Here is a 19,911-nt window from a genome sequence, read left to right as displayed (position 1 = left end):
CTTCTTGCTAACAGTGGGGGTGCCAAGATTTTTAGCCTTTTGGATTTAAAGTCTGCATATCATCAGATTCCTTTAGCACCAGAGTCATGTGATCTTACTACTTTTGTCACTCCTTTTGGAGCATTTAAATTTTTACGTTTAGCTTTTGGTTTGGCTTCAGCAGCCAGCGTTTTTCAAAAATTTATGGATCACATTCTGAAAGGGATTGATGGTGTGCAAGCTTATCAAGATGACGTGCTTATCTTTTCTAAGACTATTCAGGATCACTTAGTAACTTTGCGTAAGGTTTTAAATCTCTTCAAAGAAGTAGGGATCACTTTGAGTCATCACAAATGCAAATTTCTATCTGATAATTTGGACTACTTAGGTCATTCTATCACCTCTACAGGTATCAGACCCAAGTTTTCTCTTACACAAGCCATAGCTGAGGCTCCGCCTCCTAAAGATAAGGATGCTCTTAGATCCTTCCTTGGTTTATCTGAATATTATTCCAGGTTTGTACCTGGGTATGCACTAGTAGTTCAACCTTTACGTTCCTTGCTTAGGAAAGGTGTTTCCTTCAACTGGGAGACCACTTGTGATTTAGCATTTCAGAATGTCAAGAAATTGATTATTAATGCTCCTGGTTTATCGTCTTACGCTTCAGGTCAGAAATGTTACCTCACTGTTGATGCCAGTCAACATGGTTTAGGTGCTGTACTATGTCAATGGATTTCGGGCAAAGAACATACAATTGGTTTTGCTTCCAGAAGTCTCAAACAAGCAGAGTCTCATTACAGTACAATTGAAAGAGAAGCCTTTGCCTGTTCTTGGGCAGTGGAAAAGTTTAAAACATTTTTGTGGGGTACACATTTTGAACTTTTTACTGATCATAAACCGTTATTACACCTATTTAATGGTAATGGAACAGGCAAGGCTTCTACAAGATTGGTTAGGCTCTTGTCTCTTTTACAAGAATTCAATTATGTGATGAGATACATTTCTGGAGGTTGTAACATCAGGGCTGATTGTCTATCCAGAATGCCTTTGCAAAATAACACATTAGAGGACTGTCAAGATGAAGTTGAATGTGTTGTGGCTAATATTGAAGATATGGTGGAATCCTAAGGTGTTATACGTTATAGAAAATGGTTTGAGGCTACACAGAAGGATGAAATTCTGCAAGCAGCCATTAGTTTTGTAAAAAAAGGTTGGCCCAAGGAGGGTTCACTTCCCTCCCCGTTAAAACCCTTTGCACAGGTAGCTACTGAGCTATCCTTAGTTACAGGTATTTTGATGCGTGCTGATGTTTGTATTCCACCTACCTTGCTGTGAAATAAACTTATTGAAGCGGCTCATGAAGGACATTTAAAAGTAGGAGAAACTTGTAGAATTTTAAAACAGTATTTCTGGTGGCCATCTTTGGACTCAAATGTTTCTCATTGGGTTGATAAATGTCAAACATGTCTCATGTCTGACAAGCATTGGAAAACCACTCATACATCTTTGCATGTTGTCCCGATCCCTAATGAAGCTTGGAGTAAAGTTGCTTTGGACATAGCAGGTCCCTTTGATCTTTTACCTTCTGACAAAAAGTATCTTTTTGTCTTGATAGATTATCATTCCAAATGGGTATATTTTGACTTCACGTCCGTTACTAACACCACATCAGTTATAAAGTTTTTAAGCAACATTTTTAATATTGAAGGGACACCCAAGGAAATTGTAACGGATAATGGATCACAATTCACATCAATTCAAATGAGTAACTTCTTGTTAACAAACCATATCACTCATTTTAAGGTTGCTCTGTATTCCCCTTCTTCCAATGGACTTGTGGAGAGAATGAATAGATTCATGAAGGAGGGGATACAAACAGCCATTGCTATTAATACACCAGTGGAAGAATTCTTAAAGAAAAAGTTATGGTCTTATTTCATTTCTCCACACTCCACTACTGGCATTTCACCCTTTCGCCTATTAAGAAAAAGAGATCCTAGATCCAATGTTTGCCCTGACTGGATAAAAGATTTGAACAGTAAACCTAGTTGCTATGCTTGTAAAGATAGGAATACGTTGATTTCTAATACTACACATAAACAAAGTTTGCAAAAAACCTATTTTGATTCTATACATCGGACTAAAGATCAAAATTTCTGTATCGGAGATTGGGTTATGATCAAAAACCCTGTGAAAGTAAAAAAGGTGCTTCTATTTATTCCCATCCTGTACGTGTTTTAAAGGTCTCTAAAGGCTCTCTTTTGTTGGATAAAAAAGGATGTTTGGTCAAACTTACTCAGGAACCGGCTTGTAGCATTTTGGCTCACAAGAGCTTGCAAGGAAATGATTCAGGTGATTTATTTAATTGTCCTTTTGATGTCACTTGTTCCCATAAAAGAACTGTTGATACTTCTCCTTGTCACTCTAATGCTCCCTATGTTTTGCATGATACTAATGAACCACTGGTGACTCAACCAAACATGTTCTCTGATGTGCAAATCAATGGTGATCATGATTCACAAGCATGTGCTGCTAGTCAACTTCAAAGCAGTCAAGACACATTATCTGACACAGGAAATGTAAATTTGTCATGTGGAAAGGCAAACAGATCTTCACGTAATGTTTCTGTACCTACTAGGTACAAAGATTTCCTTCTTTATTGATTGTACTTTCTTAATAAAAGCTTTTTTTTTTCAAAAGGCGAAAGAAGTTGTAGTGAGTAATTTGTTATGTCACGAGTGTAAACTATATTATGATGTCAGCTCACAGTTATGTCATTCACGTTGTGTTGTTGTTTAAAACTCTACCCTTCGATTTTCCTCTTGCTGGGCATTTCAATCCAGACGACCGTGACGGTTTGGATCGGTGAGCACAGGACGACGAATTTCTCAGAGGGCTCCTTTTATTTGAAGGAATAAACTAATCCTTTGACTTAATTACCTGCGTCCTTTCATTGTTTATCTTACCATTACAGTGACCGAGCGCAGGGTGGTCTGAGGCAGAATCAAAGCTTCTTGGGTGTTAAACACTAACTACGAAATAGATCATTTGATAGGAAAGCAACTAGGTGGCACAAATTAAGGCACAGTCCCATTACTGTTTTTCCTAAACGAAGAAAGCCCTATACATCTGTAAATGCGTCTACAGCCAACAACGAACAAGACAGTACAACTACTTGATTATTTGATCACACGCGATTCTGTCGCTGTAACAATTTGTTCATTTTGTTCTCAAAAGAGAAGATTGAAAACTGTAAGCTGAACACTACTTGTAGAATCACACGTCACAATAGAGTAAACACAGATCAAATAAATAAAAAACAGCTCTATGCGTGCCATTTTAAAATATGACATTGCAGAGGAATTTAGCACCTCGAAAAATTACACATTTTGAAGTAAGCCAAGCAGCGTTGAGGTCGATATTTGAACTCTGACTCCTTTTGAATGTTTTAATAAAACAATCCCTTGAAGATTAGCACTTAGGTGTAAAACAAGGAAGGAATGATCCTGTTTGGCAAACTGTTACAAAGGAGCACATCTCAGGGCTCACCGACGAAGGACTTTCTTTTATACCCCTACTTATTTTGTTTATTGAAGGCCATTCATAATTTCAACCTCAGCAGTACCTTACATAATGTAGGCTGCTAAGGAGGATGGCGTGCATTTTCAGATTTGTGCTAAACAAGCTAGGATGATTGGTATTTTTTCACCATGACGAAAAACAGCATACAGTTGCTACAGGAAACCGAAGACTACTCATTCGCCAATGGCTCCGCGTGGCTTAGCTATTTGCGCCACCGCCACCGCCACAAATGTAAGTGAGCTGGTGATGTCAATAGTATGCGGTACACAAATTCACGCTCACAAAATAAAAAAAATAAAAATACAGTTTTACATAAGCGAGCCGATTTAAAACGCCACGCCATGAGCTTGAAATAGTACACAAGCGTATCGGCAGTTATGCAATTAGCCATGTAACAGGATCGATATCATGCAAAGCGCTCAACTACTGCCCAGCGAGATCGCGCTGCCTATGAAATATAGAGAAGAAGTAGTGCAGAAACCACTCAGAAAACATTGAGCCTCGTATGTTTTCAGTAGTTGGCCGGTGCGCTCGAGGTGGGCTAAACACTGGAAAAGGCATGACGTATGCATACCTTTCACTAATAAAATCAAGCGAATTGTAAAAGGCAAGCCCACAAACCAACCAAACGAATGGGCATGAGATGGGCGTGGTTACAAGCCCATAGAGAGATTACACCAGGGACGGAGCGCTTTACGCTCAACCCTAAAAAGTACCTTCATGGTGTGTAGGCAGTGGAAGGACACTGGCCAGAAGCCTGTGCCCCGAAGCTGTACTTGGTCCAAGCTCCATGCCAGGCAAGGACAGCAAAGCAACAGCGAAGTGCAAGCAGAGGATGTGCTGGGAAATGAGAAGCACATTAATTAGAGCGACATTGGACTAAACCTATGGTAAGTAAAGGTAAGTAAGGGGCAGGTTCTAAGTCCTTAAGATTCTTATTTTATTTTTTTTACCCACAAAAGACTTTGCAATCCCGGCGCTGTGCAGGCAAAACCTGAAAAGGAAGGTTTAGGTCTGGCAAATTTTTCATTTTGCCAGGTCGAATTTGCAGTTTAAAACTGCACACTCAGGCTGCAGGGGCAGGCCTGAAGACATGCTTTGCATTGTCAATTTAGTAGTGGCGCAACAGGGCCAGAAGTCCACTACTGACATTTAACTTACAGACTTTGGGTACAGAGTGAACGTTATACTAGTGTCTTATATGTAAGTAAAATATGACAGTCAAGCATTAGCCAATCCTACATGTTTATAGGGGTCAGAGCATACACTGAGCGCTGGTTGGCAGTGCCCGTCTTCAAAAAAACTCTATACAGCAGCAATAAAATCCAGTAAAAAGTAGGGTGACAATGTATAATGGGCAGTTTCTTACAGAATTGAAAATGTAAAAATTCAGAAAATATCAGATGTGAATTGAACATTATCAGCTCATGGAAGGGTAGTGGTCTTTATTTATATCGCTTTAATATACTCAAGGTAACCTAAATATTCAGACAATAACTGTATTCTATAGAGGTAAAGAGTAGGTAGGCTAATAGTTATTTAAGGGCTGGCAGGGCCCTGTTGGGATTCAAACTCAATAGTCAGCACGTAAATACACCTCAGCAGCAGTCACATAAACTCACTGGCCTCTCTACTATGAAGATATAGGGGTTGTCTTCCTCCTCTCTTCCCCAGTATCATTTCATACCATAGTGCATGGATTCAAACGTGTAGTCAGCAGTTTACGCACCTCTGCAGAAGATGTATAAACCCACTGGGCTATCTGATCAGGAGCCGCACGTTCGACTTCCTCCACTCTTCCCCAGTATGCCAGCATACTATAGTGCAAGATTTAAACCATTAGTCAGCAGTTTTTGCACCTTTGAAATAGGTGCAGGTGCATAAATCCCTGAAATCTGTTGCGAAGACTTGGATTTACACTTCTTTTTTCTAGTTTTCCTACGCACTATAGCGCAGTGCAGAAAGAACAGGCAGCACTGTTGTAATAATAAACCAAGGTGCTGTCCACGGGCTTGGTTCCTTCTGGCAGAAGCAGGCGATACATCATGTGGTCTCTGCTGCCTCGTAAGGTTTAATGCCTTAATAATATAAGGTTTAATATAGATATTCCCACAGTTTAAAAAAAGTACAAACCAGTCACCTTTAGTGCATTGAGAGACAAGACAATGGCAAACAAGAGTTTTAAACAAAATCCTTCCTTAGTTTGTATGCTAAAATATGACATATTGAAATATGCAATGTGCAACATCTTTTCTGGACTGTAAACATGTTTTTCGGTAAGACACATTAAGAACTAGGCCCAATTGCAGCAAAACAGTAGATGTAATATGTATATTATATATATAACGTGCATAAAGAAACAGATCTAAACCAATTTTATGGTGCTGTTTGTTCGACTGTTATCCTATGCTCCCTACGAGGGCCACCCATCTGAACCCCACACTAGAGTTTGCACCGGAACCCTGCTGGCACTGCACTAGAAGCCATTTGCTTCTAGCACAGGGAGGGGAAAAGGTAGGTATTTTCATCCAGGGAGAGTTTTGGGCTGCCAAAGAGGCATCAGGGGAAAAGGAAGGGTCTTCCTTTCCCCCAATGTCTCTTTGGAGTGCATTCCTAATGCACTATCACACCAGGCCACAATCGTGCAGCAGGAATGCCCACTAGACATCAAGGGTTTGTTTGTGTTGACAATATTTGTTTTTGGGGAGTGGTTCCTTGGGCAAGGGTCGCTACCCTTTAGGGGGATAATATTTTGGTTGTTTCTTCCCACTTAGGGACATATCAGCCATATGATTGTGGCCCATCTGCCCCCAAGGGTGGGGGGGGGGGGAGCAGAAGCCACTATACACCAGGCATTTGTTTGTGTTGGCAATATTTCTTTTTAGGGAGCAGCCCCTTGGACAAGGGTCACTCCCCTTTATGAGAATAAGATTTTGGCCATTTCTGCCCCCCTTGGGGGCAGGTCAGCCTTATGATTTAGGCCGATCTGCCCCCAGGGGGGGGGGGGGGGGGGGGCAGAAGCCACTAGATATCAGGGGTTTGTTTTTGTTGGCCATTTCTGTTTTTGAGGGGGAGAGGCTCCTTGGGCAAGGGTAGTTCCCCTTTAGGGGGGACAATATTTGGGCTGTTTCTGCCCCCCTTGTGGACAGATCGGCCATATGGTTTAGGCCAATCTGCCCCAAAGGTGGGCAGATGCCACTTGACACCATGTTTTTGTGAACGTTTTTAGTTTTTGGGGAGCTGCCCCGTCGGCAAGGGTCGCTCCCCTTTAGGGAGACAATATTTTGGCCACTTCTGCTCTCCTTGGGGGCAGACTGGCCATATGATTTAGGCCCATCTGCCATCAAGGAGGGCAAAAGCCAATATACACCAGGGATTTGTTTTTGTTGACGATTTTTCTTTCTGGGGAGAGGCTTCATGGGCAAGGGTAGCTCCCCTTGGCAGGGGGCAATATTTTGACTGTTTTCCCCCCCCACCCCTGAGGGCAGATTGGTCATATCATTTAGGCCCGTCTGCCCCAGTGGGTGGCAGAAGCCACTAGAAACCAAGGATTCGTTTTTGTTGGCGATTTTTGTTTTTGGGGAGCAGACCCCTGGGCAAGGGCCGCATCCCCTTTAGGGGGACAATATTTTGGCTGTTTCTGCCCCCTCTGGGCCAGATCTGCCACATTTTATTTTTGCACATCTGCCCCCGAGGGCGACAGGAGCCACTAGACATAAGGGTTTTATTTTTGTTGATGATTAATTGTTTTTGGAGAGCGGGCCCTTGGACAAGGGTCACTCCCCTTTTGGGGGGGATTGTTTTAGCTATTTCTGCGCCCCATGGAGGCAGATTCACCATATGTTTAGGGCCTTTCGTCCCCCCAGGGATAGTTTCTGTGTGTGAACTGGAGTTTGGCTGACGGTCTGTCTGTGCTGGTGTTTGGCTGGCTGTGTGTGTACAAGCATTTGGCTGGTGGTGTGTGTGGACTTGCACTTGGCTGGCGGTGTGTATGGACTGGCGCATTATTTAGCATTTGGGATAATAATTTATTTTTCCTTTTTATTCTAGTGCAAAGCTTTTGATTCCTTTGCATGACTCCTGCTTGAGGTTTCGGCATTGGTAGATCTCCAGTTTACGTAGCTGCATGTGTTTGGTAGGACAAACTTTTTGTACTGTTTGCTCAAGTGGGTATCATTGCCATGCATGTATGAGTTTTTTAATAGCAGCATATTTAGCTTCGGTTTTATCATGTGTGAAATTCTCCTTGCATTTGTACATGATGTGTACTGTGTTGTCTTGTGTGTGATTTTCTTTTGTTTCTCTTTCTAGTGGAATATCGTTGGTGCCTGCTATGTCTGTGCAGAGTAGGTGCAGTTGAATTTAGCTGTCTCTAGCAAGTGAGTGGTATTCAAGTATATAGTTTTTTGTGTGATTTGTAATGAGTGATTTTTCCTTGCAGGTTACTATGGGGGTCATGCTGACCTCCGCGGGCGGCGGAAGCCGCCCGCCTGGCGAGAACCGCCAGAAGACCGTACCGCGGTCGAAAGACCGCAGCGGTCATTCTGAGTTTCCCGCTGGGCTGGCGGGCGACCGCCAGAAGGCCGCCCGCCAGCCCAGCGGGAAACCCCCTTCCATGAGGATGCCGGCTCCGAATGGAGCCGGCGGAGTGGAAGGGGTGCGACGGGTGCAGTTGCCCCCAAGGGCCCCACGACACCCGTTCCCGCCAGCCAGGTTCTGGCGGTCAAAACCGCCAGAGCCAGGCTGGCGGTAAGGGGGTCGGAATCCCCATGGCGGCGCTGCTTGCAGCGCCGCCATGGAGGATTCCCTTGGGCAGCGGGAAACCGGCGGGACACCGCCGGTTTCCCGTTTCTGCCCGCGGGTGTACCGCCGTGGTCAGAATGCCCATGGGAGCACCGCCAGCCTGTTGGCGTTGCTCCCGCGGTCGTTGGCCCTGGCGGTCCATGACCGCCAGGGTCAGAATGACCCCCTATATGTCAGTAGTTTTACTTTCTGTTTGCTAAAATCATACTTTGTTTATTAGTTCTTTTACACAGTGTTGGGTATTGTTGACTTATTTGTCAAGTTACTTTCAAATTACTTTTATTAGTAAGGATTGTGGCTAGCTGCAGTATTACGGCTCAGCAGGTTATTGATATGCCTTTCGAATCATCCTCTGACCATGATTTTGAGACTGACTCTGCATCTGAGGCAGTGGAGGAAGTGCAAGATTCTGGCACTGAATTTTATGCCCGAGAGGAATCATCTGATCCTGAAGCCACTGTCAGTGTGAAGAAAGGGCCTGTTTTAGGGGAGGACACTGATGTGCCAATAGTGCAGCAAGAAGCATCTGGATTGCAGTCTGGGTCTGAAAGGCTTCCTATGGGAAGAGCTGAACTCTGAGTTGCGCTTAACATGTTGCAGCTGGTGTTGGCCACCTTTAGTGGTGTCATAGGAGATAGAGTGAATACTGAAAACCTTTTGCGTATACATTTCTTTCAGTTGTTAACATGTTGCAGCTGGTGTTGCCCGCCTTTAGTGGTGTCATAGGAGATAGAGTGAATACTGAAAACATTTTGCATATACATTTCTTTCAGTTGTTTAACAATGTATTCTTGGATGAGATTGTTGACTAGACTAAAATGTATTCTGGACAGTATTTGAGGGACAACAGTGCCAGATTTAAGCCCTGCTCTAGAGCTACCTGGTGGACTCTCACAAATCTGGATGAGTTGAAGAAGTGCTTTGGTTTTACTTTGTTGATAGGCTTCATAAGGAAACCGCTGCTGTCTTCATATTGGTATACCAGTCCCTTGATGGCAACAGCCATATTTCCTGCAATCATGAGTTGTGATTGGTACTTGCTTCTGCTTCAGATGCTGCATTTTGTTGTGAATGCTTCAGTGTTCATACAAGATCACACAGATTGTGATTGTACTTTTAAGATCCGGCCTGTCCTTGAACCCTTGGTAGATTGATTTTCAGAGATCTATGTTCTAGGGAAAGAAATAGCTGTGGATGATTCTTTGATCCTGTTCAAGGGCAGTTTGGTTTTTAGGCAGTACATTCTAAGCAAGAGGGCACGTTACAGAATTAAGATGTATATGTTGTCTGAGAGTAGTACAGGATATGCCTATAATTTCATGGTTACACTGGTAGGGATTCCGCTACTGACCCCACTAATTGTCCATCCACTTTCAGAGTTAGTGAGAAAATTGTGTGGATACTTGGTAGAGGACTTTTTAACAAAGGTCACAGATAACTTCTACACTGGTGTGCAATTATTCAGAAAATTGTTCAAAGTGGACACTGTTGCTTGTGGCACAGTCTGCTCTAACTATAAAGGTTATACAAAGGAGCTTGTACTTCAATGCTTTTGTTGTATTTAAAGATTGTTCTCCAGAGTGAAAGAAGACATTTGTTCAGATTCAGCAGTCTGTGATAGACATCCTTGTAGTGAAACAGGGAATTGTTCCTGGAGTTGGAGTGGTGGAGGATGTGACTAGATTGAAAGATTGTCACTTTGCTGATTACATTCCCCCACACCTAGACAGAATCAATCCCTGTAAGGGATGTAGTCTGTATGAGATGAGGCGTGCAGAAGGAAAGTCATATGCACTGCCCCAAACGTCCTTCTAAACCTGGGCTGTGTGTGTCCGCATGTTTTAGATTGTACCACATGCAACAGAGTTTTGGGGAGCAACCGTGAGCGCAAAAGAGAACTGGTCTGTTTTGTTTCATATTTTTTGTTCAGATTTCAAGGTTAGTATTAGTGTGATGTATTTAGTTAGAGCTGTTGTATTTGTAGTTAGTTTTGTATTTACTTCCAATTTGTGTTTTCTTTTTTGTTAAAAGAAAATGTGATGACGGTGTGTGTGAGCTGGCGCCTGGCTGGCGGTGTGTATGAGCTTGCATTTGGCTGGCAGTGTGTGGGTAGTGACTTGCTGCTTCACACAGTGCTAGTTAAACGTCAGGTAACACACTCCATCAGCCGCCAGCTGGTGTGATCGCTTGGTCAGTCATGTGAGCGTACAAAAGTGATGGGCCTTTGAACGGCGCTGTCTGTTATGTGAGTGTTGTAATGTGCTGGGCCCGCGGCTGGAGGTCTGAATGGTCTCGTGTGTGTCATGTATGAAAGGTGTGTAAATGACTGTTCAGTGGGTGGTGCCTAATCGCTGCTTTACAGCTCCTGAGCTGCAAGTCATCAGTTACGTTTTTTGACCTTTCAATTATCAACAGTGCATTTCATTTTTGTGAAATCTCTTGTTAATACAATTTTATGGTCTGAATCTTCACTCACTCACATGCCAAATCCAACAAGTATGTGTGTACTTGAGGAATAGATAGTTGTGAAGTAATATTTGTCTTTTCTGTCTTTCTCTCCTAGGATAAACATTGTCTCTACATTGTCTGTTGATGTTAGTGGTGTGATGTGCTGGGCCTGTGGCTGGTGGTGTGAGTGGTCTTGTGTGTATGTCATGTATGAAAGGTGTGTGAATGGCCTGTAACCTCAAAATGTGACTAAAATTGCACATTTTCCTTGCATTTCTGTACCATATTCTTCCAGAATCAGACGGAAACCACAAAATTACTACCACCCAGCATTTCTCCACTTGTCCCAATAAAAATGCTGCCCCACTTGTGCGGGTGGGTAGGGTGCCCAGACAGGAACTGATCAAACTAACATCAACTGGAGATCTTGCAAAGGGACCCTCCTTTACCTTGGTTTGACGTATTCTGGAACACTCAGTAGACTCACCCACACAAGTGAGGTACCATTATTATCTTGAGACTTGGGGGAATGCTGGGAGGAAGACAGTTTGTAGTTCCCTGTGGATTCTAGAACTTTCCATCACAGAAATGTGAGGAAAATATGTTTTTTGTCAAAGTATGAGGTTTGAAAGGGATTCGGGGTAACAAAACGTGGCGAGAGCCACACAAGTCAGCCCGCCCAGGATATTCCTAGGTGTCTTTTAAAAAATGTATAGGTTGGCTAGGTTTCCCTATGTGGCAGTGGAGCTAGGGTATAAAATCCAGAGCCATCCTGAATTGGGAAAAAAGGGTCCGTTTTAGATGTAAAAATGCCCAGGGTCCATGTTGTGTTTTGAGCTGTTTCCTGCCGCGAACACTGGATCTACCCACACAAGTGAGGTGCCATTTGTATCGGCACACTTGGGGGAATACCAGGTGAAAGGAAGTTTGTGGCTCTCCACGGATTCTAGAACTTTCCATCACAGAAATGTGAGGAAAATGTGTTTTTTGTCAAAGTTTGCGGTTTGCAAGGGATTCTGGGTAACAAAATGCTGCAACAGCCACGCAGGTGAGCCCACTCTGGATACCCCTATGTGCATACTTTTCAAAAATGTATAGGTTGGATAGGTTTCCCTAGTTAGCAGCTGAGGTAGGGTCCAAAATCTAGATCTACCAACATTGAAAAAAGGAGGGTCAGATTTGTGTGGAAAAATGCGCTGCGTCCATGTTGCATTTTAGGCCGTTCCCTGTCGCGGGCAAGAGGTCCACCTACACAAGTGAGGTACCATTTTTATCGGGAGACATGTGGAAGCACAGAATAGTAGAACATTTGTTATTACCAATTAGATTTCACTGCATTTATGGCTTTCAAATGTAAACCAGTGTATAAAAAAGATGACATTTTGAAAAATACCCTCCAACTCATTTGCTAATAGTGCTCCTAAAATCTATATCTTGTGCCCAATTCAGAAATACACAAGTTTCCTTAATACCCATTTTTCACTCTGCCTATTTCGCTATAAGAATTGGCCTATACTCCATACTCAATTAAAACCCATTCTATGGTGCAGCTCAGATGTTTGCTGTGGGTACCTTCTTTGGGGTTTTTTCAGTGTCTTCAGAGAATCTGCTGATTCCGAGAAGAAGCGAAGGTAAGGTGACTGACATTTACTGTTGGACATATCACACACACCCATGAGCAATGTTGTGACCCTATCTGCTTTCTATGTAGGCTAGTGCTTTAGGACAGTTTAGCCAGTAGCAGAGATGGTTTCTTGCTGGATGACAGCCGTGCAAGCCCTAACTCAGGTTATGGAGGACAGTTCTGAGGCAGGTTCAGAGACTGGGACAGCTTATACTGGGACAGCATCTGAGGTAGAGGACAATGGAGCAGAATCTAGGAGTGATTTTTCAGTCGGCTGAGTACCATCCGACGACTCCTCTTCCAGTGTTTCTGAGGGAGACGATGAGGACACTTGCACTGTCCCTTGCCAGCACAGTCTGCGCAGCGGGACAAAAGCAGGTTAGTCTAACCCAGAGAGCAAGTGTGTGTGGCGGCAAGCACAGAGTGCTCTCTTGGTAGCCCCCGAATTTAATTCAGACCCAAATTCCACCTTTTACTGATGAAGCTGATTGTAAAGTCGATACGGCTAACTTTTGCCAATTGACTACATCCATCTCTTTTTGGATGTTGACATCATTCAGCAATTTGAGCAGCAAACAAATTTGCATGCTAAACTATTTCTGAGTGAGCATGGAGGCACTCAGGGGCTGTGTTTTAGGGCACGCCAGTGGACTCCCACTTCGCTGGCGGACATGAAAATATTTTTTGCCTTACGTTCAAAACGGGGTTAGTGCAGAAACCCACCTTGCAGTCCTACTGGACGACTCGCACAGTTTTGGTAAACTCCATCTTCGCACCATATATGAGCAGAGATAGTTTTTAGCTATTGCAGCGCATGCTGCATTTCAATGACAATTCTGATGCTTTGCCCCGGGACCATCCAGACCATGACAGGTTGTTCGAAATTCAGCCTGTTGTGGAACATTTGTCTGCGAGGTTTCCAAAGATCTATACTCCTAGAAAGAATATAGCAGTTGATGAGTCCTTGATCCTGTACAAAGGTCAGCTTCTGTTCAGGCAGTACATTGCGAGCACATATCCCAGGAGCAGCCATTTTTGGATGTGGCAGGAAGCTATAAAAGCTGCCAGGCTCAGAGCCTCGCGCTCACTATTCTTCTAGAGTTCGAGCAGATCCTTCTCCAGTGCATCTTGTTGAGATTAATTTCCTGTGGCAATTTCAGGCCAGGAGGTTTGTTCCTCCTGGGTTCACGATAAGGGGAATCAATACAGAGCAGGCCATACTTTGAACGGTAAGGACAGTTTGTAACGAAAGGGAGTGCAAGAATCGCATACGGTTGTATGCGATTCTGTCAAGTGTGTGAAAGACTGCATTTAGTTATATACACAAGTGTGAAGCGTATTGCAATTTTGGCAATCCGCAATTGTTGACAACGTGTACAAGAATTTTAAAATGTGTACAATATTTATTTGTGAAAAGAATTTGACAATTATGATGGAGTTTCTGCGCACATAATAAATGACTTTCCAGCGCTTCCTTTTTTGTGCTCGAACGGCTTTAAGGTGCTTTCTTGTTTATTCATAGATTACCGAATGGTGATGTAAGGTAAAGGGTACGATTTACTGTGTTTTAAAGGAAAGTATAGAGAGCTCAAAAGCAGTTCGGAGTCTCTTCATACAAGCACTATTGTTCAACAAATAATCAAAGTAGATAAAGCATGAGACCCTTATTTCAAGATTATCCATTGAGCTTTTCACAGATTGTGTTTACCTTAGATTCAAGAAGCTCCATTCCATGAATATTATTGTTATATTATTTTGTTGTTGCTTTAATATGTTATTTTCGCAGGTCTACCTCCTTGCTGTTCCCATCCCCAATCCCTTCCCCTCACCTGGCCTCTCTAAGACTCTGTGTTGTTATAGCATCCTAGAGTTGGAGGTGCCTGGAAGTGGGCCTTGTTAACGTCCCGTGCAGATTCTGAGGAAGGAGATCTCCATTCTGACACTGTGATTCAAAGCCTCACTGCTGCTACAGAAGCAGCAGCCTCCACTTCATATGCTCTGTAGGATGTGGCAAGGCTGCAGGAGCGACACTTTGCTGATCGCATTCCTAAAACACCCAAAAAGGATCAACCATGTCTTCAATGTAAAGTGTGCTTGAAGCAGGTGAAGAGGCAGGAGAGTTGTGTTTACTGTCCCCAACGCCCATCTCAGCTAGCCCTGTGTTTTCCTACTTGCTTTATGTTAAATCATGCTAAAGGCAACTTCTGGGAAATTGAGTGAGGTGGAGCTGGCGTTGGATAAACTTTTCAATTGCTGTGCATGGATGCTTAATGGCCATGGGTCACTACTTTGCTAGGCAAGCAGCCACACAATTTTAGTGTATCTACTTCAGGAAATCATGGGATTCCTTATGGCCTGCTCGACACCTTTATTCGCCGTCAGAACGTAGTAGGTGTTCTGTTCAATGATTAGCGTGCATTATAGTCCCCACACTGCACATACTACTGGACAGAACATATGCCACATTGTCATCGAGTACCCTGTGTGACAAAATGCTTAAGGCGTGACTGAATTTTGAAGTGCCTGTTGGGAAACGTGTGTATGCTACACAAGGACCACACCGATTGCCAACGAGTACCAGAGTAAGTGTAATAAGTCAAACAAATGCCCTGGGTGACATATTCACCAACATTTCTACTTGTTTGAAAGTGTGCAAACTCAATTTGTAGCTTCACTTTCAAAGCAAAAGTAGAAGTGTTGGTGAATGAGTCCCACTGGACATTTGTTTGGCTTTATAATGTAGAGCCATTAGGTAGTATTCACGACCATGTCTGCCTTAGATTCAATGGTAGATATGCTTGCTCAGTTCGAGGAATAGGCCTTCAAGTAGATAATGGCAGAAGGCATTAGTATAGGTTTACTGGGCAACTATACGGGATTAGTTCGGTCTCTGACGAGGTAAGAAAAGCTTACGGTAGGTGTGCTTTCGCAGGGATATTGCAAAGGTAGAAGGCAGACAGTAAAGGTAGTACAGATCGCATCATCTACTCCTATGGATTCAACCCCATTGGTGCCACGCTGGCACTGAAGGACAATGACACGTATGGGTCACGTATGTGTCAGTGTTTGACATGCTTGCCATGTTCATCCCCTGTCAGAACTTAGTAGATGCTCAATTTGCTGTATGATAGCTGCATTACAGTCACAACACTGCACATAACGGTGGCTGGGACATATGCTACATTTTCATGGAGTAACCTGTGTGCCACACACTACCCTTTTTCCTAGTTTATGATGTTCTCTTTAGAGAACTTCGTCAAAATTCTCCAGCATGTCTGCCTTAGTTTCAAAGGTAGATTTGTTCACTCAGTTTGAGGCATAGGCGTCACAAGGCATACTCAGAAACAACCAACTTGCACCCACAAACAAGAAGGAGTTTAGCACACTGAGGTGCTCATTCTGAGTCTGGCGGTCTTGAGACCGCCAGACCCTGGGTGGCCATCGGACCAAAGCGGTAGTGGCGGTCCGATCCGCCACATTCCGACCGCGGATGGAATGCCGCAGGAATACCGCTGCCACCGCCACTCCGGAGACGGACTCCAGGCACACCAGTGGGGTAGCGTTTTTATCGGGACAAGTTGGGGAACGCTATGTGGTAAGATGTATGTGGATTCATGCATATTCCTGTAGTTTACTTCACAGAAATACAAGGAAAAATATTGTTTTAGAGATACCCTTCTCAATTCAGAAAGCAAGTTACATGCCCATGGTGTGAAAATATTTGGGGAGTTGGCTGGGGAAATAGGTGGGGAATATTCCTCAAGTCACATTCTAGGCATTTTTTAATCATCACAGTGGTCTAAAGTCAAGCCAAGTAAAATGGGGGTAACAGGAAGGCTCTATTAGTAATAGATTAGTTATGGAAAAAAGAGTAGGATTCGAACCGAGTAGCTACAATTGTTTGGAGGGGGAGGAGGCGGCCCATGATTTAAGTAAGGTGGACTAGGAGCAGGCAACTCTGCACAGCATTAGTTTGCTCTCCTGGAACATATATGGGTTTAGTACCGTAAGGAAATGGCAAGTGGTTAATGGAATTATAAGGCAGTATTCATTGTAATGTTTCCAGGAGACATGGCTGTGTAGAAAACCCCAATCTTTAGATGGTTTCCTAGTGATCTATCAGTTGGCCGCAGAAAATAAAGCAGGTCGGCCCCCTGGGGATTGTTAAGTTTGGTCTCTACCCATCATTACCTCCACAGTATGGCAGATTAAAACACGGTGTAATTGGATAATGGCCTGTGGTATATAACTGTTGGATATATGTAAGAGAAAGAAATATATTATCATTTTAAATGTATATAAGAATGTGTGGTAGCTGTTTAAGGATGGTGTTATTGCCATAGGTGCATCATATCCCCAAACCCTGACCATTATGATGGAAGATTTCAATCACAAATTGTTTTCTGATTTGGTGGATCGAAAGTATGGGGAGTGCCTAGCTGCTTTTAATATACAACCTGGCTGTATGCCGCATAATGTGGCAACTGGGAAGGATATTGCTTTATTACATTTTCTTTAGTCAAATGGATTAGTGAATCTAAACGGTTGTGTGCCCACAGATAGCTCGGGTAAAAAAATTGTTTAAACAAGACAATCAGATGTTCCCAATCGACTGTGTTTGTACCAATATGGGCGTTTGAGCTGGTGATGAACTTTGAGGTCCTGCGGGTGGATGGGAGCAACCATTATCCGCTCAGAACTATTATTAAAATGGATATTGCCACAAGACAGATGAGGGATCTAATGCTGAATATTGACTGCTCAAGGCGTTTACGAACAAGGCTTTCAGAAAAGCACCTAAGCTTATTGAAGGAATTGCATTTTAATTACAGTGATCTGGATCATGGGGAGGTTCCCTTAGATCCCTTAGTCGGGTAGGAGAATGTACTAAACAAGGTGGTTGCGTGCCTTAAACCCGAAGTTAGGAATTTTAATATTAGACAAATTAAAAATAAAGCTGGGAAGCATGAAATAATTGGTTCGATAAAGAATGCAGGATATTAAAAATATTAGGAAATTGGAAAGATACCAAAGGCGTTCAAGAAATATAGGCGGGGGATGGCAGCATTTTAGCTTTAAAAGGGAACTCAGAATATTGGTAGCTCGAAAGAAAAGGGTATCAAAGGCAAAATGTTGGGATGTGATGTTAAAAACTATAGTCTAACGATGTTAGATATTTTGGAGGTTAGTACAGTGTGGGGCAGGTTTCTCACAAAAGCGGACCTTGGGACAGGTGGGAGAGGATGTGTGGGTTAAATTTTTAGAGGAGGCATATAATAATGGTGTAATGACAGAACAGAGCCCCTCTACTTTTAGTACTGACAAGGAAACAAAGATGGGATTATCCGAGCTAATAATTAAGGAAACTATTTAGAGAATAAAGCTCACTACGGCTGCAGGCCCAGATAATGTGCCGGCAGTGGTAATAAAAACTAATACTGCATGATGGTCCAGGCTGTTCTACATTGTCTTCCAGGAAATCCTGGCAATGAGAAGTTTTCCAGAGAGTTGGACAGGGGCAGTGATAAAACCAATTCACAAAAAAGGTGACTATACTCTCCCAAGAAATTAGAGGCAAATGAATCTGTTGGACATAGGTGTTAAGATTTTTTCCAAAATATTATTAAAGATGATTAAGGATTCGGTGGATGTAAATTGTATCCTACCCCAGGAGCAAGGGGGTTTCAAGGAGAGTCACTCGACTACTGATCACTGTTTTAGTTTGTGGGCCATTACAAAGAAATCCATGGAGCGGGGGAGAACAGTATTGTTTTCTTGTTGATTTTAGCTCCGCTTTCGACTCGGTTGATCGGGTATTGCTGTGAGTGGTATTAAAGGGATGTGAGATCCAAAAAGACCTGCTTTTAATTCTGCGGGAACTGCATAGTGCCCAATAGGGCCCAAGTGGAGCTGGATAGTGCGGGTTCACTCTCGAGAAAAATCAGTCTAAGAAATGGCCTCAGGCAAGGATGTGTATTGGCTCCAACATTGATTTCCCTGTTTCTGGACGATCTCCCCAAACTTTTAAGCTTGACAAATGTTTTTGGTCCCAAAATGAATGACAAAAATGTTAGTTGTCTCATATGCGGACGATTTGGTGATTTTTGATTGGATAAGAATTGGACTACAACGGAAATAGAATATATTCGGGGATTATTTCATTAAGAAAAATTTTAAATAAACATGGAAAAAACTAAAGTGCTCAAAATAGGGAATCATGGGAAGAGTATGAGTTGGGTAATTGATAAAACTAAAATAGAGAGAGTGTAGTGAATCCTAGTTTGTTTTAACGGGATAACAGGAGTTAGCTTAGCCGTAGGCTTGTAAGCTCGTGCCCCCGCCACCTAGTGACTTTTAACCTACTTAGCTTGCTCTGTCTTAGTCCATTTAATTATTTATTTCCTTTAAGATGGCGGCCTTGTTTATAGTTAGGCCACTTGTTATGGGTTTTATTATCAGTGTCACAGCGCCAAGGCGTCAAGATCAAGCACGAAAGACAAACATACAGTAGGTGTTCACACTTAGGGATTTTCCCTCTCCATACTTTCGAGGGATGTTGATATTAATTGCCGTCCCAAGCATGCCTGTTATCTATTGTTTTGAATTACACTTACGTCAAGGGACCTTGTAGATCTGTATAAATACATCACACTTTAGACAGATATTCAGAGGGATTCCGACCAGAGGGCATCGCCACCATCGCTGATACCGATGCTGCAGTCGTCTTGACACTGACCCAGTCTTCGTGTCCCTACGGAGTCTGAGATAGAGACCTCATTCCAAGGTAACGAGGGTTGGGGGCTCCTCTCATGGACATGGCAGATTAGGTTTAGCAAACCCAGCTCTCCTTTAGGTAGGAGGTTAGGCCTATTCTTATTAGGGTATTAGAGCATATTCCATCTTGTACGTATATATGTATATTTCTTTCATATATTGCAAAAATGGTGGGGGTCTGTATAACCATGACTCTCTTCTTCACAATTCTTTTGCTTGGTATATTCATTATCCTAATCATTGCAGTTCATGCAACTTATCGCAAATGGCAGTTATGTTAAATAAAAACTATTATAACTTCACTGCATCTGTGTTATTGCCTTTGTTTGTATGAGACATAATAAATCTGTGAGAAAAAGGGTAATTTCCGTTTAACCACGACAACCCTGAGATATCTTACTTTGAGTCCATGCGTAAGCGACTGCTACAAATCACCTTTTACTATTGTGTTTCTGGTGAGGTACTGCTAGTGAGCCGGTAAGGTTTGGACAACAGTTACAACTAGTTGTAGGAAGAGACTTAGTCACCTACAAACAAAAGTACTGTCATCCTGAGACCAGCAGTCTTGCTCAGAGCAAGAGTCCAAACTACGACAAGAGTGAATAAATATAAATACCCAAGAGTATGTTTTTAAATAATTTAGGTTGGAAGGACCATCTCTCCTCCTCACAAGATCAGGGGTGCAGAATTCCTTATGCCCA

The sequence above is a fragment of the Pleurodeles waltl genome, chromosome 9, assembly GCF_031143425.1.
Source record: "Pleurodeles waltl isolate 20211129_DDA chromosome 9, aPleWal1.hap1.20221129, whole genome shotgun sequence".
Taxonomy (NCBI): Eukaryota; Metazoa; Chordata; class Amphibia; order Caudata; family Salamandridae; genus Pleurodeles; species Pleurodeles waltl.
This window is presented reverse-complemented; position numbering follows the sequence as displayed.